This window comes from Sceloporus occidentalis, unplaced genomic scaffold, assembly GCF_023333645.1.
Source record: "Sceloporus occidentalis isolate IW3139 unplaced genomic scaffold, rSceOcc1.0.p SCAF_237, whole genome shotgun sequence".
In the NCBI taxonomy this organism is placed as follows: domain Eukaryota; kingdom Metazoa; phylum Chordata; class Lepidosauria; order Squamata; family Phrynosomatidae; genus Sceloporus; species Sceloporus occidentalis.
The window spans coordinates 981,805-1,009,125 of NW_028317217.1; positions in this window are offsets into that span (position 1 = coordinate 981,805).

Sequence of the window (27,321 nt, forward strand, 5' to 3'; positions counted from 1 at the left end):
AGGGGGTCAAGGGGAGGCTTTTTTAGAAGTGGTTTAACCACCGCCTCTTTGAAGCAAGATGGAAGACAGCCTTCCCTGAAAGATGCATTAGTTATGTTTTTAGCAGCATCTTGATGGTATCTCCCCCTGGACGGCCAGCCAAGATGGGCAAGGATCGAGAGAGCAAGTCTTCCTTTTCATACTCCCAAGGAGCTTGTCCACATCCTCTGTACTAACTGACTCAAATTGATAGAGAAGAACAGTACACTGGTGCCTCGGGATACGAAATGATCGGGTTACGAAATTTCCGGGATACGAAAAAGTTGGATTGGCAAAAACTGTTTCGGGTTACGAAATATTTTTCGGGTTACGAAATTCATTTCGGCACGAAATTCAAATGCTGCAAAGTGCAGCTATAGGCTTTCCAGTGCTAACGGATTATTTTTCGGGTTACGAAATTTTCGGGTTACGAAAGGAATGGCGGAACGAATTAATTTCGTAACCCGAGGCACCAGTGTATAGGCGGAGGCTCTGGATACCTCTCCTGTCGCCTCTGTCATAAGGCCATCATCCAAATCGGCTCTTATCTGAGAGATTATTAAAAGCATCACAGCAGGATTTTGTAGGTTCCAATAAAGAGTTCTAATAAAGTCAAGTCCCTTTCCACCCTGAATAGCTCTGATGGACGAGACTTTGCAGATGCAAGAGATGCAGAGCAGAAGGACTTCTTAGCTGCATTTTATCAGGTATTAGTCAATATTTCTGCCAGCGGCATTCTAGCCGTTGTCCTGCCCTCTTCATTATTTTGAGATCATAAGTATTCTTAAGTATAAAAAAAAAAAAACAAAATTTAAAAAATAAATAAACGCCTAATGCTTTCAAGAGTATCCTCTTATATCTACGCAGATAACTTTAATGCTTATCAGTTATCTCTGTAATCTTAAGTCCCTCGTCTATTTACTCGCTTGACCAGTAACTGCGTAGTATTTTCTCTAGTTCCTTTCACAAGTTTGTTGTTCCAAATAAGCCTGCACCGGATACCAATCCTCCCTGAATTTATCTAGTGAACCAGATCTGATCAGACAAGTAAGTTTATCATTCTCCATTCAATTGTAAGGTTTCTCTTCCTAATCTGAAATACCTGGTATCTCTACTCTTTCCATCTTCTCGCGTATACCAGTCTGGCAGCAGAGATCCAATAAAACAAAATCCTTCCAAATTCATTTCTTTACTAAGTATTCCAAGTAGGACTATCTTAGGATGTTTTAGTGTTTTTATTTGAAGGATCTCTGACATAGTTGCCTGTATTTCCCCCAGAATTGTGTGGCCTTCCAGCTGTTCCACCAGATGTGTCTCATGGACCCTCTTCCTTCCCCACATTTCCAGCGTCTGTCGCTTGTGTCCTTATACATATGGGCTATTCTGATGGGGGTCAGGTACCACCTGAACTCATCTTAAAATATTGTTCCTTCAGATCCATAGGGAACCTATGTTTGAGCCTTTTTGGCCAATTTCCCTCCCATTCCTCTAGTAAAATGTTTTCCCCGCAGTCCTTCACCCATTTTGCCATACAGTCTTTAATAGTCTCTGATTCTGTGTCTAATTTAAGTAGTTCTTTATATAACTTGGAAATAATCTTATCTCCATTTCCCAGTAATATCTTTTCTGATTCTGTTTCTGACTCTAACCCAGATAGGCCTTCTGTCTTCTTCTCTAATCTTAACTTTTCAGAAGGTTGTCTATAAATATGCCGCTGGTACCTGAGACCTTGTGATACCCATCGTTCAGGGGATTTCATAATAAGGTCACCTCATTCCTCTTCTCTTAGTAATTCCTTATACATTACCCATCTTCCTTTCGTAACCTCTTCTCTTTGATAAAACACCTCATTGGTAAAGACCCATAATGGGATCTTCCTATTAATATGGTTTTTACATTTCTGCCAGACCCTAAACAATGTTCTTCTGACAAAATGGTTTAGAAATTCTTTGTTGGCTTTCACCTCGTTGTAAAACATATATGCATGCCAACCAAAGCAATCATCCATTCCTTCTAATTGTAAAGGTTTTCTGTTTTTAGAGTAATCCATTCCCTAAGCCATTGTAGATTTGTAACGATGGTAAACCCAAACCTCCTCTTTGCGTGTTATCATCTATTAGAGATTTAAATCTGATTCTAGGTCTTTTCTTGCCCAGATGAACTTTTGCAGGTCCTTCTGCCGTTCTAAAAATGGTTTGTCATTAAGAAGGATAGGTATAGTCTGAAATGAAAATAGTAATTTAGGCAGTATGTTCATTATAACTGCCCTGATCCTTCCCAAGAGGGATAGTTTGCGTTTAGCCCATCTATGGAGACCTTGTTTGATATCACCCCATATTTTCTTGTAGTTGTTTTTAAACAGGTCGCAGTTTTTAGAGGTAAACTCAACACCTAGATATTTGACCTTTTCTTCTACTTTAAAGCCAGTCGCCTCTTCTAGATTTTCCTGATTGTTCTTTTGTTAAATTCATTGGTAACATTTTTGTCTTATCCTTGTTAATCCAGAAACCTGAATGCTGTCCATACTCCTTTAATTTATAAAGCAGGGGATTAACACTTTCTATTGGGTCAGATAAGTATATCACCACGTCGTCCGCGTATAGTTTAAGTTTGTACTCTTCCTGTTTTATTTCAAGGCCTTTGGTCTTCTTATCTTCTTTAATGCTAGTACTCAGAGTCTCTAAAGTGGCCATAAATAACAAAGGTGAGAGGGGTATCTCTCATTACAGGTAATGCCTTCGCTTTCCCCCCATTAATAATAAGTCTCGCTGTTTGTTTTCTATAGATTGCATCTATCCAGCTGATAAAGTTATCTCCTAGAACCATTTTTCTTAAGGTTTCCAGCATTAAGTTCCAATTAACTTCATTGAACGCCTTTTCGGTGTAGAGAAAAATCATAGCTGCTATTTAATCTATTTTCTTCTCATAGAAGTCTATAATATCTAGTAAATTCCTCGTGTTGTTTCTAAAGTGCCTTTTTGGGAGGAAGCCCGTTTAGTCTCCGTTTATGATATTTTTTAGGGGTTTTAAAAATCTTTCTGCTAAGACCATTGCAAAGATTTTATAATCGTTGTTAAGGAGAGAAATCGGTCTGAAATGTTTCACCTCCAGCAGCTCCTTACTTTCTTTAGGAATCAGTGCAATATCATCTATCTTCCAAGAGTCAGGCGTTCTTCTTTGTGAGAGTCTATCCATGATTTCTACTAGGGGTTTAATTAGTTCTTTCTGTAAGCTCTTGTAATATATTGCTCTTAGGCCATCTGTCCCTGGCGCTTTGGGTGCCTTGGTTTTAATGATTGCTTCTAGCACCTCAGTAGCCATTATTGGTTTATTAAGTTCAATTCTCTGTTCTTCATCAATCTTTACTACATCTTGTCTGTCCAAAAATTCTTGTATCATCTCCTGGAAAATACATTCTTCTTTGTATAGATTTGTGAAATATTTATATAAACATTCTTTCATATGTTTTTGGTTGGAATAAATCTCATCCCCTTCTTTAACACTTGAAAAGATTTGTTTCTCCTTTTCCTTTTTCAGTTTCCATGCTAAGCATTTCCCAGGTTTATTAGCATTCTCAAAGTGTTTCTGTTTGATGTATCTTGATTTTTTCTCCTGGTCTTCTATTAGCTTTGTGGATATTTCCTTTTGAATCTTCTTAATCTGTCGTTGAATCATTTTGTTTTGGGGGTTTTCTTTAAGTAATTGTTCCTTATCTTTTAACTTTTCCCGTAGTTCTTTCCAATTCTTTGCTCTATTTTTCCCCTTTCGTAAGATTGCTTCATATAGAAACCCCTCATTACCGCTTTCCTTGTGTCCCAGACGATCTCTGGGCTAACTTCTCCATTCAGATTTTCTTCAAAGAAGGATTTAAGTGGGGTGTTTTTGCTTTATCTAGAATTTTTCCCTCTTTTAACAAAGTTTCATCTAGTCTCCATATCAGTTCCTTAGGTTTCTTCTTCAGAGACAATAAAATTGGACCATGATCCGATAGGATTTTTGGCAGGGTTTCTCCTGCTTCCACCATTGTGCTAATAGTCGGGGAAGTCAAGAACATATCTATTTTCCACCAGGATTGATGGGTGTTTGAAAAGAACGTGAATCCTTAGACAGACCATACTCGATTTTCCAGTATCTTCTAATGCCAAGGCTTCTTTTGATTCAAAGAAAGATTTTGGCAATTTCTCTTGCTTTAAGAGTATTTTCTTGTCTGCTTTTCTATCTATCTGGGGGTCTATCACCCCATTTCAATCTCCCATCATTAAGGTCCTATCGCACAAACAGTCTGGCATTTGTCTTTTCAATTTTCCAAAGAACAGGCCTTTATTTCCTAAGGGTACATAAACTCCCACCATTAGGATCCTTTGGTCTTGTAAAGTAACTTCTACACCAACCAAGTATCCATTGGGGTCTGAGAATACCTCTTTAGATTCTCATTTATCCTTTACATAAATCACTACACCTTTTTTCCTCTTTTTTGAGGCTGCTATGTATTCTTTCCCCAATTTGGTGTTTTTCTGCAATCTTATATCCTCTTTCTTTATATGGGTTTCCTGAAGGCAAATTACATCAAGTCTCTGTTTCCCTTAATAATGGAAAAGTTTACCTCGTTCTTGGGGTCTGTTAATTCCTTTAACATTCAATGATAGGATGTCTGCCTTTTCCCGTTTCATCGTCACATTCTCCATCTATATCGTCCTCTCTTGTGTTTGGATCTGGTTTCCCAAGCAATTCTCCTTCTTCTGTTTCTTCTTCTAAGCTCTCTTCCTCCTTATCCTCTTCTCCTTTCCCCGGGTTTTTTCTTTCTTCTTTCTGACTGACCTTTATTAAGTTCTTTTTCATTCTCATGTAGAACATTTCTTTCTTTTTGTACCATTGATTTGGTATCTTTTTTGATTGAATTAAAAGATAGGCCCTGAGTTAGTTCCCATTTGTAATAGATCCCATAGCTGCGCAAAACCTTAGTCAGTGGTCCATATTCCTTCCTCTTCCTTAACAGTTTCCCAGAGATATCTTTAAACAATAAAATTTCATTTTCTTCCATTTTGAATCTTGTATGAAAGTGTTGTTGTAGAATTGCTTCTTTCATTAGAGTCCTAACAAAATAAATCACAATATCTCTGGGCAGTCTCTTCTGTTTTGTGACCCAGGAGCTTACTCTAAACATCTTGTCCACCTCAAGGAGAAAGGTTTCATTATCTAGGTCCATAAATTCAGCCAAGGCCGGTATTATCCTTTTATATAGATCTTCTTCTATTTGGGAAGACCTCTTATTCTAAGACATTGCTTCCTAAATCTTTGCTCTAATTTATTTTTTTCTGCTGTATCTTCAGTATGTTCTTCTGTTAATCTCTCTATCTATTTTTCCAATTTTTAATATTCTTCCTCCAGGAATGTCACTCTTTCCCTGGTTTGTGTTAATTCTGATGTTATCTTTTCCAGAGAGTATTTATGTTAAGCAACAGGGTGGACATTAAACCAACAGAATCCCCAGACTTTCCCTAGTCTTTAAGCTGAGGCAAATACATTCGATGTGGTCCATCTTATGGATAGGTATCCTGGCCAAAGCAAGATTGTATGCATGGACCAAAGTGACGTCCCCTTACCTGCTCACTGACGGAGAACCCGACTGGTAAGACCTGAGCCCAGGAGGCTGAGCTATCATCACCCAGCCAGGTCTCTGTGAAACAAGACAGGTCAGCCTCTTCGTCCAGTAGGCGATCTTGGACTATTTGCATTATATTTTTGACTGACCTGGCATTACACAAGAGCAGGGAAAGGGTCTGTGGCTGGTTTGGTATGCTCTCCAGCCCTTTTGGGACAGCAGGGTGAATGGAAGGGGAGAGAGATATCTGTCAGGGTCCTAATTGCAGCCCCTCTTGCAACACAAAAGGCAGTACTTTGAAAAAGGAACAGCTTGTAATGAAGAAGATACATGCAACAGAAGTGACTTTTATGTCAGGAATGAAAGAGAGTATAAACTTATCACTTTTATATCCATATCAATTAACTCCACTCCATTAACCAATAAAGCTGATTAATTGGATAGCCCTTTCCCGCACAGCGTTCTCCCACCCTTTTCTGCTCAGTGTCCTCCCATCTGGGATTCTGGCAGCTTTTCTAAAAACAATTAAGCTCTCATGTGCCTTTTCTCAACCACTGCATCTGTGGCCTTGGACCACAGAACTCAGCCACACAACAGTTTTAATTAACATTATGGCTTAACGATGTGTGTGTGTGTGTGTGTATAATGAAATCTCATCCATCCCAATCTAATATGATACCATATGAAAATATAATAAGCATAAATCCATAACAACATAATACAATATAAAAATACCAATAATTCTCTATGTTCCCCCTCCTTTTACAGAGACCAGTCTTTTAAACTCAAGCCTCTGTTGGGATGATTCCCACACATTCCAATCCTAGCAAACAATCACATTCTTTAGTCATGATCTCCTTACCTCTTTCTAGTATCTTTTATTAAAGCACATATTAAGTCATATTATTTTAACCCACCATAAATCCTGTCTATCTTGACTCTAATTTAAACCTAAACCTATAACACTTATGGCATGAATCCCTAAAGAGTTAAAAGTTGAAGGAATTGGTTTCAATTGTTTTGAATATTGACAAATTCAAGAGAGAACATGATGTGATTTAAAAGAATGGGGACGGATTAAAAAAAATCTGAATGAGAAGAAATATTAGAAATTAGAGAAAACAAAAAGGTATGATGGGCAAAATTTATAAAGTATTATTATTGTGGGACACGAGGCAAGAAACAGTGAAAGAAGTAATGCTCAGTTGGGCAAAGGACACAGGAGACGCGATTGATTATGATAAATGGGAAAGCATATGGAAGAAAGATATCAAATTTACATTGGCACAAAGTTTGAGAGAAAACTGGTTGAAAATGTACTTGAGATGGAATCTAACCCCAATAAAAATAGCCAAAATGTATAAGAAAAGGAAGAATTTATGTTGGAAATGTGAAAAAACATCAGGCTCCTATTTTCATTGTTGGTGGAAATGCGGAAAAGCGAAAGAATACTGGAGGCAGATAATAGATGCAATAAATACGATGCTAGAAGTTACACCAGAAGAAACCCCAGGATGAATGTTATTAAGGATGTTGGAGGAGAATACAGATAAGAAGCATGGGAGGATATGGATGTCTATGTGAGCTAGCGCCAGGGTGTATACGCGAGGAAATGGGAGACAAAAGGAATACCAAAAACAGAAGGATGGATTAACTATCTCTATGATTTATTGCAGATGGACAAACTATCACTCATATTGAGAGAAAATTCGGGAGAAAGTATATCAGAAGAGTGGGGGAAAGTACTGTATTAGGTTTCATTAGGAAGAAATGGGGAAATGATTTGATTATCTATTGACGATCCTTCTTGTTGCACTTTAATTTACTAACTATGTTATTCTACTGTGTATTTTTAATTTCATGATATAGGAAAATAATGTGTATTTTTGTTAGAGGGAGAAAGAGATAAACTAAGGAAGCAGTATAGAAACAAACAAATAACAAAAAAGCGATATAGCTTATTATAGAATCTCGACGATGACTAATATAGCGAAAGAAAAAGAAGACTGGAAAACCTAGTGGTTATTATCTGTGTCAAAGATATCCGTATCAGATACAACATAGTAGTTGGAACATTTGGAAAGTATAGTATTGTTAAGACATTGAAGGAGGAGAGCATAAGCGAGAGAACAAGGTATAAGAGAGTATTTAGTTGGTTCATTCTCACAAAGTGGAGGAAGTCATAGATAAGTAGTAATGTGTGTGTTATGAATGTAAGAGTAGAGAGAAAGTTAGTGTTTAAGAAGAAAGGGGCAAAAGGCAAAGTAAGTGACTGAGTTACAAACAAGAATACGACAAGAAGAATCAAGGAAAGCAAAGGTTCAGGTTAAAGAATGAGAGATTACAGAAGAAAGAAAGAGAAAGAAGAGGATCAAGATAGAGTGAGAGAAATTTATAAAAACCAGTCAGCTTGTCTAAAAATTAATAGAGAACTAACAAAAGAATTTAATATAAGAAGAGGAAGGAGACAAGGATGTCCGCTCTCGCCATTATTATTCATAACTGTATTGGAATTTTTGTTAAATAAGATTAGAAATAATTCAAGGATAAAAGGACTTAAAATAAAGGGAGAAGAAACAAAGGTGAGAGCCTTTGCGGACGACCTAGTTGTGATTCTTGAAGACCTGATAAATAATACCGAACATTTAATGTGTGAAATAAATTGGTTCGAAGATTTAAGATCAACAAGGGAAAATCTATGAGAATACCAAAAAATTTGAATAAGCAAGAAAAAGAATTATTGAAACAAAAAACGGGATTTCAAGTCACAAATAAAGTAAAATATTTAGGAGTCTGGTTATCCAATAACAACATGAATCTTTTTGATAATAATTATAAAACAATGTGGAATAAGATATGTAAAGAATTGTATAGATGGTCAAACCTAAATTTATCTTTCCTTGGCAGAATAAATGCAATAGAAATGGCCACACTCCCTAAGTTTCTATTCCTTTTTATGAATTTACCAATTAGTATAACCCCAAGAATCATAGATCAATGGAATAAAGAACTTAAACAAATTATTTGGAAAGGGGGTAAAGCAAGAATTAAGTGGAACAATTTAAAAGAGAAGAAAGAGGATGTGCCATGCCAGATATAAACATCTTTAGATGGGCATGTAAGATGATATGGCTACAGGAGTGGATTAAATTAAATGATAAAACAACATTAAATGTGGAAAGACCAGACATACGATTCGGGTGGTACACGTTCCTATGGTGCAATAAAGCTTTGGTGAATAGAGACTTCAATAACAACCCAATTCGAAGAGCACTGTCGGAAACATGGAAATTGGTAAAAGCAAAATTTTATTACAAAATACCGGGTTGGGGATCAACACCGGAGGCTTTCGCTATTAGATGGGACTCAAAAAAAGATCGGTTAAGATATAATGATATAATAAAAATAAATGAAAAACAAGAAATTTGTATGAAATCTAGGGAGGAATTGATTCTGGGGAAAAAGAAATAAATTGGTATAGTTACTATCAAATGAAATATAGATTTAATGAGGACATGAAGACGGTGGGAATTGAGATACAACAGAATTTGAGGAATTAATAATAAAAGAAGAAGATAAAAAATAGCTAAATATTATAAATTATTCAGAGATAGAGAGTGAGAAAAAGAAGCAATAAAGCAATACATGATAGACTGGGCAAAGGATATTGGACATGAAATCCCATTAGAAGCATGGGAGAAAGCTTGGGGGAAAACAAACTCTTTCACCAAATGTCAGGATTTAAGGGAAACATTTTAATAATCAGCAATAGGTGGTACTATACTTCAGGTAGAATGAAAAAGACGTTTAAAATAGAAACAGATAGGTGCTGGAACTGCCAAAAAGAAAAAGGAACGATGATCCACATGTGGTGGTAATGTGAAAATGTAAAAGGGTTTTGGGATGATATACACAGAATAATACAGCAAATTTATGGTATAAAATACAAGAAAAGACCGGAATTGTACCTTCTGAATATGACACATTTCATGAAGGCAGAGATGAGAACAAGCGATGGCGAATTATACTATACATGATGACACTGGCCAGGATATTGATAGCAAAATACTGGAAATCAAAGGAGAAGTTACAGGTAGAGGAGTGGCTGTTAAAATTTAATGAGATTAGAGAGTTGCATAGACTTTCATGTACTCTGGAGGATAAGAAGAGAGACAGAATAGAAAAGGATTGGATGCAGATAGTGACATATTGGGAGAAAAGATGGGCTGAGGATAAAAACATGATCTGATATTATGCATAAATATCAGCAAAATAAAATATGTGAAGAGAGCCGGAGAAGAAATATTTTTCAAGGAAATCAAAGTTATAGGGATTATTAGATAAAATTAGGAGAATATGTTTAGATATACAACCCTTTATATAGTTAAAAAAAGGGGAAATGTGATAATTCAATGAGGGGATTGTATAACTTCATTGCAAGAAACAAAAAGAAGTGTGACATAAGCTCTTTTAAAGCAGGAAGTGAAGAAAAAGACAAAGAAGATCAAATGTCTTCTGTGTTATTGAAGTTTGCATTCATGTGACTTGCATTGATGAAGACATTATTGAAAAAATTAATAAAGATATAATGTAAAAAACAACAACAACAAAACCCAGCCCTTTCTGTCAGGAAGTTCCTCCTCATGTTCAGCTGGAATCTCTTTTCCTGGAGCTTGTATCCATTGCTCCAGGTTCAAGTCTCTGAAGCAGCAGAAATCAAGCTTGCTCCCTCTTCAATATGACATCCTTTCAAATATTTAAACAGGGCTATCATATCACCTCTTAACCTTCTTTTCTCCAGGCTAAACATCCCCAGCTCCCTGAGTCGTTCCTCGTAGGGCAGGGTTTCCAGATCCTTCACCATTTTAGTCACCCTCCTTTGGACACACTCCAATTTCTCAATGTCTTTTTTGAATTGTAGGGCCCAGAACTGGACACAATATTCCAGGTGGGGCCTGACCAGAGCAGAATAGAGTGTCACTATTACTTCCCTTGTTCTAGACACTATACTTCTATTGATGCAGCCAAAAATCGCATTGGCCTTGTTAGCTGACGCATCACATTGTGGACTCATGTTCAACTTGTGTTTTACCTGGACTCCTAGATCCCATTCAGCCATTTGTCACCCATCCTATATCTGTGCACTTCATTTTTCCGCCCTAAGTGCAGTACCTTACATTTCTTGTGTCGAATTTCTTTTTGTTCGCTTGGACCCAGCTTTCTTGTCTGTTCAGGTCATTTTGAATTTTGATCCTGTCCCCTGGGGTATTATCTACTCCTCCTAATTAGGTGCCATCTGCAAATTTGATAAGTATTCCTCCATTTCTGTCATCCAAGTCATTGATAAAGATGTTGAATAGCACTGGGCCTAGGACAGAGCCCCACTGGACACCCCACTGGTCACTTCTCTCCAGGATGAAAAGGATCCATTACTGAGCATCCTTTGGGTTCGTCCGGTCAACCATTTACAAATCCATGTAACAGTTTCCTTGTCCAGCTTGTTTTCATGTTTTTGTTTTATATACTGTTTAATTTTGTTAACTGCTATTAAGGGACATAGCTATGAGATTCTATGATATGGGATGCACTATAAACCTTTTGATAAAAGAACAGGTATTTCAATCCTATATATACATATCATCAGACAACTCCAGGGAATGTTAGCCTTTTGGATGCCATAAGGTTCCTCTCATTCTTCAAGAAGCAACCCCACAGCTTCCTTCTAGAAGATAAAGCAAAAAGGCTTCCAAAAGAACTGAAGCCTTGGACAAGTCACACTCTCTCAGCCTCAGAGGATGGCCATGGGAAACCCACTCTGAAGAAACCTGCCAAGAAAACCCCTTCAGAGACTCCCATAAGGTCACCATAAGACCTGGAAACAACTGGGAGGCAGACCCCAAGAACAACATTGGGAAATAGGTGCAAGCCATGCCTTGGGAAAGTGTAATGACTGGGCTCCAGTCAATGGAGGTCTTCTTCAGGCAGAAAAGGGAGGTTTATGCAAATGCAGAATGACATCACTGCTAAGGAAGGCTCACTTGACCAATCAGAGAGCAAGATAAAGGTTCTTCTGGAAGCTTCCGTGAGAAGGAGATATAAGGCCTGAGAGACCAAGAGACAGTTGGGGGAATTGTGTCGGTTGGAGATCGAGAGAGAGAGTTAAAGAGCGGATCTTGGAAGTTAGTCCCAGAATTGGATGCTTAGGTCTATTTATTATTTTAATAGCTTGTGTGAATTGTATACAGTGGTACCCCGGGATACGAATTGCTCGCGTTACGAAATTTCCGGGGTACGAAAAAGTTAGATAGGAAAAAACTGTTCCGGGTTACGAAGATTTTTTCGGGTTACGAAATTTTTTTCGGCGCGAAATTCAAATCTGAAAGTGCGGCTAGCGGGCGGCTAGCGGCTTTCCAGCGCCTTTTCGGGTTGCGAAATTTATCGGGTTACGAACGGCGCCACGGAACGAATTAATTTCGTAACCCGAGGTAGCACTGTATTATATACTTACAAATATTGTAACCTGCAAGATTCTTATTCTTATTATTATTATTATTAACCTTTATTTATATAGCACTGTAAATTTAATATCTTGTATGACTTATATTTCAGTTATATTTTGTTATTAATAGTAAATACCTCCTTGGAGTATCTACTACTCAACGCTCCTTTTACACGTGTCTTGGATCGGTTGATGCTTAGGAAGATCAGTAAAGAAGGAGAAATAAGGTTCCTTAACTGATCCCAGTGTAGGTTAAGGGAAGTCCTTTTATAATTCACTGGATGATGGCAGCGAGATTTAAGGAAGTTAAGGGTCTGCTGGGCTAAGAGCCAAAATGTCTAAATATCTAATTAACAATTTGTAATCCACTCTGATTGCCTTTTGGCTGAAGAGAGGCATATAAAAACATTATTATTATTATTATTATTATTATTATTATTATTATTATTATTATTACAGGGCTGCAGTTTGGCTGCTTGGACCACCGGAGATCATCAAAGTGAGTCAGTTGGAAAAGCCCATCTCACTCCAGAAAATAAAGGTACTTGAGGAGTTTGCGCTCTATGTCTTTCTGTAATAATAGCTACAAAACTGATAATAGCATTTGGGACATTTAGTCTTTTAAAAACAAATATGGCAGATTTAAATGCTGCTTTAAAACCTCTTTCCATCTGCCAGCTTTGTGCTGGTTTTGGGGGGAAATGAGAAAGTGTTGGGAGGGAGGGACTGCCAACAGAATTAGGAGATGCATTGCAGGCTATGGACAGTTTGCGGCCAAAAAAGGTCCAAAACACACAGCAGCAATAATCCAGTTTGAGAACGTTTTAACTGCCCTGGCCCAGTGCTAGGGAATCCTGGGAACTGGAGTTTATTGTGGCACCAGAGCTCTCTGACAGAGAAGGCTCGATGTCTCACAAAACTACATTTCCCAGAATTCCTTAGCACTGAGCCAGCGCAGTTAAAGCGGTCTCAGATTGGTTTATTACTGCAGTGTGTTTTGGACTTAGGTGATCCTTGGCAAGTCACACTCTCTCAGCCTCAAAGGATGGCAATGGCAACCCATCTCTGAAGAAACCTGCCAAGGAAACCCCATGATAAAGTTGCCTTAGTGTTGCCATAAGTTGGAAACGACTTGAAGTCACACATGAAGAACAGAAAAAAGTGTGCACTTATTTCTCAGGTTGTACATGGGAATGGGAGGCAGTATGGTGCAGTGGTTTGAGTGTTGGGTTACAACTCTGGAGGCCAGGGTCCAGTGCCCCACTCCTCCATGAAACCAGCTGGGTCCCTTGGACAAGAAGTCACACTCTCTCAGCCTCAGGGAAGGCAATGGCAAACCTCCTCTGAACAACTCTTGCCAAGAAAACCCCAGGAGAGGCTCCCCAGAAGTCGGCAATGACTTGGAGCACTCCACAAAACACTACAAAGCCTCAAGAAAGAGCCAGCGTGGTTCAGTGGCTGGAGCACTGGACTATGACCCTGGAGACCAGGGTTCGAATGCCCTCTTGGCCACGGAAACCCACTGAGTGACCTTAGGCAAGAAGTAGCACTCTCTCGGCCTCAGAGGTAGGCATTTGCAAAACCTCTTCTGGACAAATCTTGCCAAGAAAAGCCTGAGAAGGGCTTCCCTTAGGGTCGCCATACGTTAGAAACAACTTGGAGGCACACAATGACAACAAGAGCAGTAACACCACTAACACAAGGCAGCTAGGGAGAAAAGAAGGAAGGAAGAAGGAAAATAACAAAAGAAAGAAAGAAAGAAGATGTGGGAGTTGTAGTCCTTGGTTCAGAGGGATTGGAGGGGCCTTACTGCAGGGCAGGACCAGTGTTGCTAACAATCCTCGAAAATATTTCCCGGCATGTTTTACCAAAATCCACGGAATCCCCCCCCCCCCCCCCCAAATATTACACGGAATATTCAGTCAAAATCCCTGTAACGTTCCCGTAATGTTAATAATAATAATCATAATAATAATAGGATGTATTTATATATTTATTAATATGGCGGATCTTTTGCAAATAAACGTAACCCTAATTGAATAAAAATAATTGTATCTTATTTCAACTCTCAAAATTACCATTGAACCAAACAAAGAATCTTTCAATTCTTCTAATACCTTTAAGATATCTCTTTTGACATGAAGGGGGTCCAGGAAGCTTTGTGCCAAATAGAAACGTGTTCGGCTGCAACCACACTGCATAAACAATCCAGTTTGACACCCCTTTAGCTGCCCTGGCTCAGTTCTAGGGAGCCCTGGGAATTGTAGTTTTGTGAGACATTGAGCCTTCTCTATCAGAAAGAGGTCTGGTGCCACAACAAACTACAATTCCCAGGATTCCCTATCACAGAGCCAAGGCAGTTAAAGCGGTCTCAAACTGGATTATTTCTGCAGTGTGTTTTGGACCTTTGTTATTATAAATGCTCAAGATCCAATCCATACTGCAGAAATAATCCAGTTTGAGACTGCTTTAACTGCCCTGGCTCAGTGCTAGGGAACCCTGGGAATTGTAGTTTTCTGAGAAAGAGCTCTGGTGCCACAATAAACTACAATTCCCATGCATATGAGGAAGTACGCTTAAGTCTAGGAAAGCTCATGCTGGCAACTTTTCTACAAGATCTATCTCTCTATCATCATCACCATTATTATTATCATTATTAAATCCAAATGCAGCTGAAGAAGTGGACTTAAAATGGCAACACTGATGTACTGTAGACTCTTTCTCTGGGGCTGTGATCTCTAAGTGTGGAGGCAATTCCCTTGTCAAACCAGGGGATCCTGGGAATTGTAGTTTGTTGTGACATGTATGTGTATATATGTGTGTGTGTGTTGTGTGTATATATATATATATATATGTGTGTGTGTGTGTGTATAAGAGCCTTGTCTCCCGCACGTCTGCCCTGGCTGAGCTTTTCCTGAGGGCGGGGGGGGGACGACCACTCTCCTCTCTCTGATTGCCTGAAAACTCTCAGTGTGACTCCCAACAGGACTGGTTGCTCTGTAGCCTCGCTCTCAGAGTCAGGGCCACTGGTGCCAATTTCGGGGGTTTGTCCCGGAAATTGGGTTGTTTTTTTTCAGGGCTGGAACTGAAATGTGCAAAAGTCCCTGAATCTCCACAGAATAGAGCCAGGCACAGAAATCACACGGAAAGCACTCAAAAATCCCAATTTCCGTGTGAAAGTCACAAAATTGGCAACAGTGTACCTCTGTTCAACTGAGGCTTCAGAGAAGGTTTTGGAACATTCTCCACACTCACAAACAGCACACAAAATGGCCATTGGAACACAAAATGGCCTCCAAAACACAAAATGGCCACCGGAAAACAAAATGGCTGACAGAACACAAAATGGCTGACAGAACACAAAAAGGCTGTCTCTGCCTGAGTGCTTGGCAGTTGACATTTGAGGCCTTCAGGGGAGAGAGAGACTGAGGGAAGGAGGTCCTGGAGGGAAGGGGCCTTGGGAGATATAGGGCTTTCCTGAGATATTTGGGGTTGCTTCCTAACAAAGGGGTTTCTGGACCCATAAAGGATTTGGGGCAAACTGGTTCTGAAAGGCAGTAGCAGCCTTTTCTCTTGCCAATGGGATTTACAGTGTATTTGCTTGACTGGATCTCCCAGCATCCACATGGCCAGAAAGAGGAGGGGTCCTGCCCTGCATTTCATGGGTCTTAGGCTCTGGGAACATGTGCCTTTGGCCAGCGTCCGTGTGGCTGGGGCTCCAGAGTCCCTCCTGCCTTCTTCCATATTAACTGCTGGAGGAGCCTGTGAGGGTGGGGCAGGGGGCGGGGCCTCCCAGCTCCTCTGCTCCCATTGGCCAGATTAAAGAAGGGGAGGAGCTTCTGCCTCTCTATTTAGCTCTGTGCGCAGAAGAGTGAGTGAGGAGTAGAGAGTGGGAAGGGGTTAGAGAGAGACAAGGCTTGGAAGTGCTAGGCTTCACTGCTGTGCTGAGGCCTCCAACTGCCAAGCGCTGAGGTGGAGGTGGCCATTCTGTGTTCCAGCAGCCATTTTGTGTTCTGGTGGCCATTTTGTGCTGCTTGTGACTGTGGGGAATAATGTTCCAGAACCTTCTCTGAGCCTCAGTTGAACAGAGGCCTCTCTTTCTCTCCTGAGGCTCCAGAGTCAGAAGGAGGCCAGGCTCCTTGGGCCAAAAGGAAGGAAGTGTGTCTCTTTGTGGGTCTTTGTGTATATTTCCTGAGAGGGCTTTCTTATTACACAGCTCTGCTCACCTGCGTATGTCACCAGCAGGATTCTGTTCTCTGTGTCTTTGAGTGCTGCAGAGTTTCTTTCCAAGCCAACCCTAATCCTGGTCCCTTTTCTCAGGAACCTCATCTCGGACTCCTTGTACACGGCTTTGGGCCTCTGTTGCTGGAAGTGACCCAAGAGTAGGGCAACCAGGACCCCTGCCCACCTGATGGCCGACACAGAGGCCAAGCAGAGGGGGTTGGGCTCCAAGAGAAGGAGGCTGCGGAGGTACAACAGCTCTTTGGTAAGTCCCCATCCTGGGTATTAGTCTCATGTGTTTCACTGCTGGGCCAGTTCATGAAAGCAAGTGGAGAACATACTCTCCCAATTTGGCAGAGACAGTCCTGGTAAATCCTCTGTCACCCCACTTTTTCAGGGGCTTTCAAAAATGTCCCGGTTTTGTTCTCCTCCTCCCACTTTCCCCTTTGTCCTCAGCTCACTTCAGTTCCTACAAAATGAGTGCCAAGGATTTTGAACCCCATCAACTCAAAAGTGGGGAGAGAAGAGGAAAGAAGGGAGCAGGGAGTCCTTGCTAGGAGTCTGAGGCAAAAGCAAACTGCTGTGCCCTTCCCCGCTTTTGTGACCTTCCTCATAAACATCTTTGGCCATCTTGACCACCTTCTGGTGTTGTTTGTCCACGTGTGTCTTTCTTTTCCCACCTGTGAAATGTTGGGGGATATGGGGGAACATCTCTGGATCTGAACTGTGGCCCTCAAGCCCACAGCGTTCTCCAGAACTGTTTTTTAAATATGACATTTGCCATGAAATTTGGCAACAAATGGATAAATGCACTATAATTCTTTGGTGGCTAAAAATAGTATATGTTTTGGGATAGTCAATATCTTAATCTATCCTCAGTATCCCAGCCATAGCCTAAATTATTTTGTTTATATCTTATCTTTGGTTTATATGTTATATATTGTGTATATCGAGCTAGAATAGACCCATTCAATCAACTACTAAACGATTCTTCAACAGATAGGTAAATTCAGCTGATTCAGTGGGTCTACTCTGGTGAGGACCAGAGGCAGTTTTGCTCATGTGAAATCGCAATACTTGTGAAACCCAGCTTATTCCACACATGGTTGTAAATCCTATGGGATCAATAGGTCTTCTTGGGCTGAGACTAACAGTATGATTCAGGCCCTTATCATGGTAATGAAAATCATTTGATGGTTCAGACTAAATAATAGTGAATCAAATATGATTGGGTGGGTTATACTTATAAGATGTAGTGATTGTTTGCAGAGGGATTTTGCAGCACCCTTGAGACCAACTGTGTGAAAGATATTGCAGCATTGAACCTGGTCTGTGCCCCTTCCTCTGGCAACAGCCCTCTGACCCTCTCCTCTCACCCCCTCAGAGCTCAGCCCCAGTGGTCAGTGGGACGGGAACGGGGCTTCCCAGCCACAACACATTGCTATGGGCTACATTCCTCTGGCCATGCAAGCAACTGCACAAGACCATTCCTGAGAGGAACAAGAAGGGATAGGAAATGTCCGAGACCCAGATAGCACCCTGTCCTTTTGGACTCTCACTCTGTGGGGCTCTTGCTACTGAGATGGCCTCAGGGAAGGCAGAGCACCTGACTTCTAACCTCTGGTGATGGTGGGGCTGGGGTGTCTTTTCCAGGCATTCCTCACCCTCCTCAAGGGCTGCCCCACCTTCGGCCAGAGCCAGTAATGCAGCTACCATGGTTCTCCAGCTCTGGCAGAGTTTGTCCTTCAGCCCTCCCTGTTAGCTCACCATTTCCTCCAAAGGAGGCCATACTTGAAGGCCACAGACCCAGTCAGTCCCTTGGAGGGGAGAGAGAGCTGGGGGGCTCTGGAAGAAAATGGAGTGGGGTGAACCCAGGAGGAAATGGATGGGAAACAGGATGATGTGAAAAGACCTTCCTATTGACACCCAGAGAATGTCAGAAACTCAGAGCTTTGCTTCCCAGATTTTATCCTACACAAACACACACACAATTGACATATCCAGCGGGAGCCATGTTGGCCATATAGCAGTAGCATCCCAAATCCACAAAACTAGGATATCGGATATGTTATATGGATGTGAATATACCACATTTTAGGCTTCACGGGAGAATGATAAAGAGAAGGCCAATGGATGGGACCTGTACTATTGGAGGTTGCTACCTCCAACTAAGGTTTTAAAATATCTTTTAAATTGGGACAGCATTGGCATGTTTTACCTTATCAACACCTACAAGTTTTCCTGTGTAAAAGCATGGAGCCTGCCTGAGAAATTCAGTTTTCTCTTCCAAACAGAGGGGCTTGTAGCCTCACAAAGGATTCGAGACAAACTGGATTTCAAAGGCAGTAGCTTTTTGCTTGCTAACATTATTTAAAGTTTGTTTCCTGGGATAAATTCTGAAGTAATGAAATAATATTTGGGATGCACCATGTGCTTTCCTTCCCTTTTATTAGTCACTCTCTGGATCAGGGCTATTTTCTATTGCAGGTGACTTTTGCGGATGTGGCGATATATTTCACCGAGGATGAATGGAAACTCTTGACAAAGAAGCAGAGACTTCTGTACAGCGATGTGATGATGGAGAATTATGAGAATGTGGCCTCTGGGGGTAAGGAACTTGACTCCACTGCCCTTCCTGTGAAGACTGAGGGTCCTTTCATACTACATTGTTATGGTGTTATGTTTCTACTTTAGAATTATGGAATCATAGAGTTGGAATAGGCAACAAGGGCCATCCATTTAAACCCCTGGCCATGCAGGAATACACATTCAAAGCACCCCCAACAGATAGTCATCCAGCCTTTGTTTAAAGATCTCCAAAGAAGGAACGCTTTAGAAATAAATCTTAATAATAATAACAATAGCTCAGTACAGATTAGAAGAAAGGGGTGGCCACAGGCTGTCCCTTTCTCCTCCGGATCATTGCCGCAGCAACCTCATGGCTGCAAGAACGATCTGCAGCCAAAAGGAGCTCAGAAATGGAACTCCTTCCTGTGATGCCACCAAGGCACCATTTGCACCTTGGAGCGTCACGGTGATATGTCTTATGCACCGTGCTGTTTGGACGCGTCACACAAGACACGTCATGGATGCATGCGCCGTATGGATGGCGCTGCGTCAAGATTGTGCTGCCCATAAGTATTAGGCTTTGGGAGTGTGCAGTTACTGCATGCTCCCAAACCCTAAAATCACCGCCGGCATGCCACAAAGTGCCCATTTGTACCAGGCCAATAATAACAATAATGATACTCCACCACGTTCAGAGGAAGTATATTGCACTCTCGAACAGCCCTTACTGTCAGCAAGTTCCTCCTAATCTTTAGGTGGCATCTCTTTTCCTGTGGCTTGCATCCACTGTTCCTCTCCTTTTCTCTGGAATAGGAGAAAGCAAGCTTGATCCATCAAGGTGACATCTCTTCAAATATTTGAACAGGGCTATTATATCCACTCTTAACCTTCTCTTCTCCTGGATAAATATAGCCAGCTCCTAAGCCACTTCTCATAGGGCTTGATGGTTTTCAGTTCCTTCACCTTTTTGGTTGCCCTCCTTTGGATACTCTCCAGATTCTCAACATCCTTTTTGAATTGTGGTGCCAAGAACTAGACACAGGGTTATTTCAAGTGAGGCCTGACCAAAGCAGAACAGAGTGGCACTATTACTTCTCTTGATCTAGACACTATACTTTTATTGATAAAGCCTAGGATCATATTGACCTTTTTAGCTGCCTCATGTTCAACTTGTGGTCTACTATGAGTCCTAAGCTACTTTCACACGTAGTTTAATTGTCATAACAATATCCTGTGTAATCTTGGAATTTGTAGTTTGGTGAGGCACTATTGCTCTCCACTTTCTAAGGATTCTAAATATCCCATTCTAAACTGCCAATTCTAGGATTCTGTGGGAAGGAACTATGGAGATAAATGCTTTTCACCCCCAAATGCTCCTCAGCACATCCCTCAGTAGGGCGGTTTACAGACTGCCCCGTTGGGGTGGCCTGTACCTGCCCCTTTCATCAACGGATCAGGGCCTCAGCTGCCACAGCGGCAGCCCTGAGGCCCCAATCCACCGCTTTTCCACGCCGTGGCCTGGAAAAAGTGTCCTTGGGGCTTCAAGCCCCAAAGACACCCAACAGCGGCGTGGAAAGGAGAAAGGGGCCACTCTGCACCTTTCTCTTTTGTATCGCTGGCGCAGCTCTCTAAAGGCTGCACCAGCGACACAAATGAACGAAGGAGCTCCAAAATGGAGTTCCTTCCTGCGCCGTGGAAAGGGCGCCACAAGCGCCCTTTCATGACACCAGGGCGTCACGTCCATGCCGCTCCGTTTGAATGCGGCGCAGTCGTGACATCCTAATGGGCATCACCATCTGCATGTAGAATGGGCGCCACCATTTTGTACGTACTGTGTGCGTACTAGGGTTGGGGGCGTCTGAAAAAGATGCCCCCGGGCAACCCTAGTACGTACACAGTACGTACTAGGGTGCCCTTCTGGAAAGGTCCTAAGTTTCCTGGCTTTTTTGGCCCTTCTTCCAGGCTTTTCAGGCTCAGGAGAGTCTTCTTGGGGAAAAGGCCTCCCTTGGCCCTACAATGGCTCAGAGAGAGCCCAATAGTGGCAAAATGGCCTCTGGTTCCCCAAAGGGATGCTGTGGGATACGGAGGAGAAAATAGTATTTCATTTCACCCCCAGACAATACAATGTTAGGTTGCTCCTGAGATCCCCTGTGGGCCAGTGTGACCCCCCCCCCATCCCCAACATTAGGCCATCCCTGTCTTATAGATGCCTTAAGGCTGGCACTTGACCCTCACCAAAATTGGAGTCCAGGTCCCAGCCCCCTTGCTCTTGCTTTCCCAATGACTTATTTGTATATTGATTATCCTGCCTTTCTCAACAAATGGGACTCAGAATGTTCCTTTTGTGCATCACATGCTGTGGATGTGTGTCTGTGATAGAGAGATGGAGGGAATGGGAAAAACAGAAAGGCAGGAAAGAGATGCTGAAGGTGAAAGCTGAAGCAGTGCGGATAGGCAAGAGGGAAGGTTGGAGAGTGGAGGGAGAAAGGGAAGGGGATCAGGTCTCTGGGAGCCAGGAAAGGAAAGCAGGAGCAAAGCCAGGATTGCCTAGCTCTGTGTTTTTGTTGTTGTTGTTATTATTATTATTATTAACCTTTATTTATAAAGCGCTGTAAATTTACACAGCGCTGTACATACAATCTTTTTAATTGGACGGTTCCCTGCCCTCTGTCTTACAATCTAAAAAGACATGACACAGAAGGAGAAGGGAGTGGTGGTGGCTAAGGGGCCTGTCTACTAAGATAATACATATAAAATACATAGCAATACCGGAAATGATTCAATAAAACAGACAAGAAAAGAACATCAAATAGCAAGTGACAATTATGCAATGCCTGGGAACGCTTCTCTGAACAGGATGGTCTTCAGCTCCGTTTTGAAGCTGGTTAATGAAGTGATGGCTCTTGCTCGCAGGGGAAGAAGGTTCCAGGAGTGAGGGGCAGCGAGTGAGAAGGGGCGAATCCTAGATGGGGCAGAGGAAATCCTGGGCTGGGACAGCAGGCTTGACTACCAGAACGGAGGGCCCTAGTGGGAAGGTGAGGGGAAATAAGGTGAGGTATGTGGACAGGAAAGGACCTCTGGGAAGGGTCAAGAGAGGGGCCTTGGGGATTGGGAGGCAGCCACCAACCTGACAGGTTTTAAGAACTGAACTGGTGAGAACCGGTTCAGGCCCTGGTTTTCAGACATATTAAGGGCTTCCATTTAGCAATTATGAACAATGTCTATGAAGAAAGGAAAGGCAACACAAAAATTCCTTTTTCTCTAATGTTTCTTTTTCCTACCTGAGCTTGCTTAGGGTCTTTTACCTGAAATGCTGGAGTTTGGGGAAGACACCTGCAAGTGCTATGCTTTTAGGGGAATTAGATACTTAGCTCAAAGGGGAGATATAGTTTGATTGAGGCAACAGTGACCTCAGGATCCAGCAAAGCTATAGCAGGTCTGCAATCACATAGAACTCCAAAGGCATTTGAAAGGCAAAATGAACACACATGCACAGAGAGAATTAGGTAACAAAGGTGGGAGTGGTGAATAAATGTAAGCCTTTGCTAATGGTAATATGTTGCCTGGATGGATCTCAATCCCAGTTGCTGAGAATCCGGAATGGGGAGAGAAGTCAGTAGCTCCCATGGCAAGTGGGGTTGGAGAGTGTATTGAGGTGCTTAGCCATGTAAACCGACAGAGGATCCTATCGCATGGGATAAAAAAAACCCAGTTTAACTTTTCTGAATTGAATTCTGATTCGGGCTGCATCCAGGTCCTATCATATGTAAATCTCCGCTGAATCCACCAGCCAAATCCATCCTGGATTCAGCCCGAATCCCCACAGCACTTCAGCGGCCATTTTTTTAGTGTTGGAAGCTTCCACTTAAGAAAGCAGGGGGGGGGGTGGCTGAGCATGCCTCGGACCCAGGCTACATCTGGGATGGATTTGGCCAAAAGATTCAGCAGTGATTTACATAAGATTGGACCCGGACATAGCCCGAATTAAAATTCTGTTTGGGAAAGGTACCCTGGCTTTCTTACCCCATGCAATAGGGAGCAGAGTGTCTGCCTGCAACTGGACTGAGGCTGAAGAACAGCCACTAGGAGCAGATATTTATGCTGTAATTGTTCCTTAGTGGCAGAAACTGAGGGTATGAAAAGGTTTAAATTGCTTTAGAATGTTTCCTGGGTGAGGAGACAATGGTCTGAAACCAAATTTAATGCAATGAGGGCTTGGTTTAAGCTCTCCCCATTTACTGTGACTTCCTTCACTCTGTCCATCACTTCTTCTCTTAAATTAATGAGGAGAATTAAATTAAATTAAATTAAAATTATATTCTGGCCTCAAAAAGAAGAGCCCTCCCTCCACCCCAACTGTCATCATCAGACCTGGGAGGGAGTGATTCAGAGAGTCAGTCTTGTCTGTCATTGATCTTTTTTTTTTTCAGAAGAACATGTCAGTTTTGAGAGAGTCCATACATGTGAGAGGCCACATCAATGCCAGCACTGTGGGAAATGTTTTCCTTCAAAGTCAGACCTTGTGAGACATCAGAGAGTCTACACAGGAGAGAAGCCATACAAATGCCAGGGTTGTGGGAAAGGTTTTTCTTCGAAATCACACCTAGTGATACATCAGAGAGTCCACACAGGAGAGAAGCCATACAAATGCCAACATTGTGAGAAATGTTTTTCTTCAAGGTCAGACCTAGTGAAACATCAGAGAATGCACACAGGAGAGAAGCCATTCAAATGCCAGCATTGTGGGAAATGTTTTTCTTGGAAGTCAAACCTAGTGACACATTTGAGAATCCACACAGGAGTGAAGCCATTCAGATGCCAGCATTGTGGGAAATATTTCTCTCAGAAGTCAAACCTAGTGACACATCAGAGAGTCCACACAGGAGAGAAGCCATACAAATGCCAGCATTGTGGGAAAGGTTTTTCTAAGACATCAAGCCTCCTGATTCATCTGAGAATCCACACAGGAGAGAAGCCATACAAATGCCAGCATTGTGGGAAAGGTTTTCCTTTAAAGTCAAACCTAGTGACACATCTGAGACTCCACACAGGAGTGAAGCCATTCAAATGCCAGCATTGTGGGAAAGGTTTTTCTCAGAAGCCCAACCTAGTGACACATCAGAGAGTCCACACAGGAGAGAAGCCATTCAAATGCCAGCATTGTGGGAAAGGTTTCTCTCAGAAGTCAGACCTAGTGAAACATCAGAGAGTCCACACAGGAGAGAAGCCATACAAATGCCAGCATTGTGGGAAATGTTTTTCTTGGAAGTCAAACCTAGTGACACATTTGAGAATCCACACAGGAGAGAAGCCATTCAGATGCCAGCATTGTGGGAAATATTTCTCTCAGAAGTCAAACCTAGTGACACATCAGAGAGTCCACACAGGAGAGAAGCCATACAAATGCCAGCGTTGTGTGAAATGTTTTTCTCGGAAGTCAATCCTAATGATACATCAGAGAGTCCATGCAGGAGAGAAACCACATAAATGCCAGCAGTGAACTAACACTGTTTTTGTTAAGAAGTATTACGAGAAAAATATTTTCAATGCATTGGTGATAAGAGAAAGCCCTTGTGATTTTGTTTTTAAGGGTTGTCTGTTCATAAAGTTATTGATTTTTGTATGTTGTTGTGTTGTTGTTGTTGTTTTTATTTTTTTTATAGAATTCTAGAATAAGAAAGGACCACAAGACCCATGCAGTCCAACCCCCGACACACAGGATGACAAAGCGTGGATTTACAGGATTCTGGCTTTGTAAGGCACCACAAGCACCATCTAGTCCAAGCCCCTGCCATATAGGAAGATGTAGCATGGTGGGTAGGTGTGTTATGTGTGAATATGACAGAATTAGAAGATGAAGGATGAGATGAAGGATCTGGCACAGAGAAGCAAGAAAAGCTCAAACTGCTGAGTCGAAAAGGAATGTGCAAAAGATAAAGTCACCGTAATGCAAGGACATGAAACTGAATGTACTAAAAGAAGAATGGACTGTGTATAACACAACTTGATGTAAAGAGCACCAGAAGAAGAACGGAATGGGAACAAGAAGTCACTCATCAGGAAAAATGATGCACATATTAAAAAGCATAAAGGAATCTTCAAAACCATGGTGCTAGTGTGCCAAAATCAGCTGGAACTGGCACCCATCGCTCTTTCAGAAAACTGATGGACCCCTGGGAAGATTTGTGTGCATGAGCATTGTATGAATGTGTGCATGATTTGAGGCCTCTTGACATGTAATATATTAGAATGAATGTCCCTAATGTTAGAATAAATGTTACATACAAAGTGTTTGAACCCAGATCTGGTCTCTTATGTGTCTGATTAAAAGCTTTATAGTCCAATTCTGTATTTACTCACCACTCTAGATGTAAAGAAGAACACCTAGATTGGTGACAGGAGTGTGATCTCTCATTTCACCTTATGGAGCTTCTGCCCTGATCCCTGAAAGCGGAAAGAGAACTAACCAAGCAGTGGGGACACACTTCCTTTGTTAACCCATTACGATTCAACTACAAGAGACAGGCCTTGGAGTTCTTATCCACTGCCAGCCGTAAGGTTTGGGTTAAAATATGGGGGGTTGGTCATCTCCTGCAGCCTCTGGTTCCGTTGGAGGCAGGGCCTCTTCTCCAGCATCACCTGGAACAACGGACCAGAACAATGGACAACAACAGATGGATGTGGCATGTGTGTTTGTGCATATACATCTGTATATATACATCTGTATATATATGTATGTATGTGGAGGCATCTCTATCTAAGTGCATTCAGACTTATACTTTTAAGAGCCTACACACAGAGACATGGAATGTTTAAAGTCTATAGATCTTGCATACAATACCCATAGATACATCTATACATACCCATAGATACCTGTGTACGCACATGTATTTTTATATATATATATATATATATATATATAGAGAGAGAGAGAGAGAGAGAGAGATGCAAACACATGTACACATATATGTTGGATCATATATATATGATTTATATATTTATATATACTCTTCTACTTGCATACAATTTAAACATAAGGAAATGCATAGAGAAATATGTAAGTACATATGAATGCGCATGTATACACACCCCAGGTTCTGGTCAACATCAGCGTGTATATATAATTATAATTGTATATATGTTTACTTCCGGTCATAACAGCATAACTGCCCTGCAATTGCTGTAATTGGAATTTATACTTTGTGATGGTTTTATGATATGTATTTTACACATGATTGCCTCCTGAGGACACTCTGAGGGCTGCCATTGGCTGGAGTCCCCACCCTCCCACCATCCCTGGCCCTGATTGGCTGGAATCGCACTCCTTCCCACCATCCCTGGCCCTGATTGGCTGGAATTGCACTCCTTCCCACCATCCCTGGCCCTGATTGGCTGGAATTGCACTCCTTCCCACCATCCCTGGCCCTGATTGGCTAGAATCTCAGCCCCTGCCTCCTTGTTTTCTGGCAGCCATTTTGTGTTCTGGTGGCCATTTTGTGGTGCTTGTGACTGTGGGGAATAATGTTACAGAACCTTCTCTGATTCTCAGTTGAACAGAGTCCTCTCTTTCTCTCCTGAGGCTCCAGAGTCAGAAGGAGGCCAGGCTCCTTGGGCCAAAAGGAAGGAAGTGTGTCTCTTTGTGTCTCTTTTCTGAGAGGGTTTTCTTATTACACAGCTCTGCTCCTTCTGGGGAACATGGGTTTTAACAGGGGGCAGAAATGGGGAGTTTTAATAGTTTTAATACAAGCCTTATTACTATTCTTCACAAGCATTGGGCTTTGGCTTTTAAGAGGAGGCTAGTCCCCCCAAAAAGTATAGTTGAATCTTTTTTTCCAAGTGTATTCCCAATGGTCTAATTCAATTACAAAACCAATGTTTTGACACCATCTGATCATAGTTTCTCTAATAACATTCTCTTCTGTACAGATTTTAAGAATACAATTATAATGTCTTGCTAACAAGGCATCTTTATTCGACATAATTTCTTGTTCCAGATCAGATTCTGATTTGCCAATCCGTATTGTTTTTTATCCATTAGGAAGAGCTCTCTTAATTGTCTGTAAAAGAACCATGAAAGATCATAGCCGTGATCATTAGGATCTTCTTTAAGATGAATGTACTCCCCAAAATGATTTTCCTCTTTCAAAGCCTCCCTATTATAATTAGTGATGTCCCATTCAAACAATGGGAGAGAGATCTATCTAAATTTATTTGGAATGGGGAAAAGCCCAGAATTAAAATGAAAATATTGTATGATTCAGTGAATATGGGGGGAATGGCACTTCCAAGTTTAAAATGGTACTACCAAGAATGCTCTTTAGATTGGGTTCTGGATTGGGTAAGGTTAGAAAATAAAAGAAATTTAAATTTAGAAAAATTCGAATTAAAATTTGGCTTACATGGATACTTAATC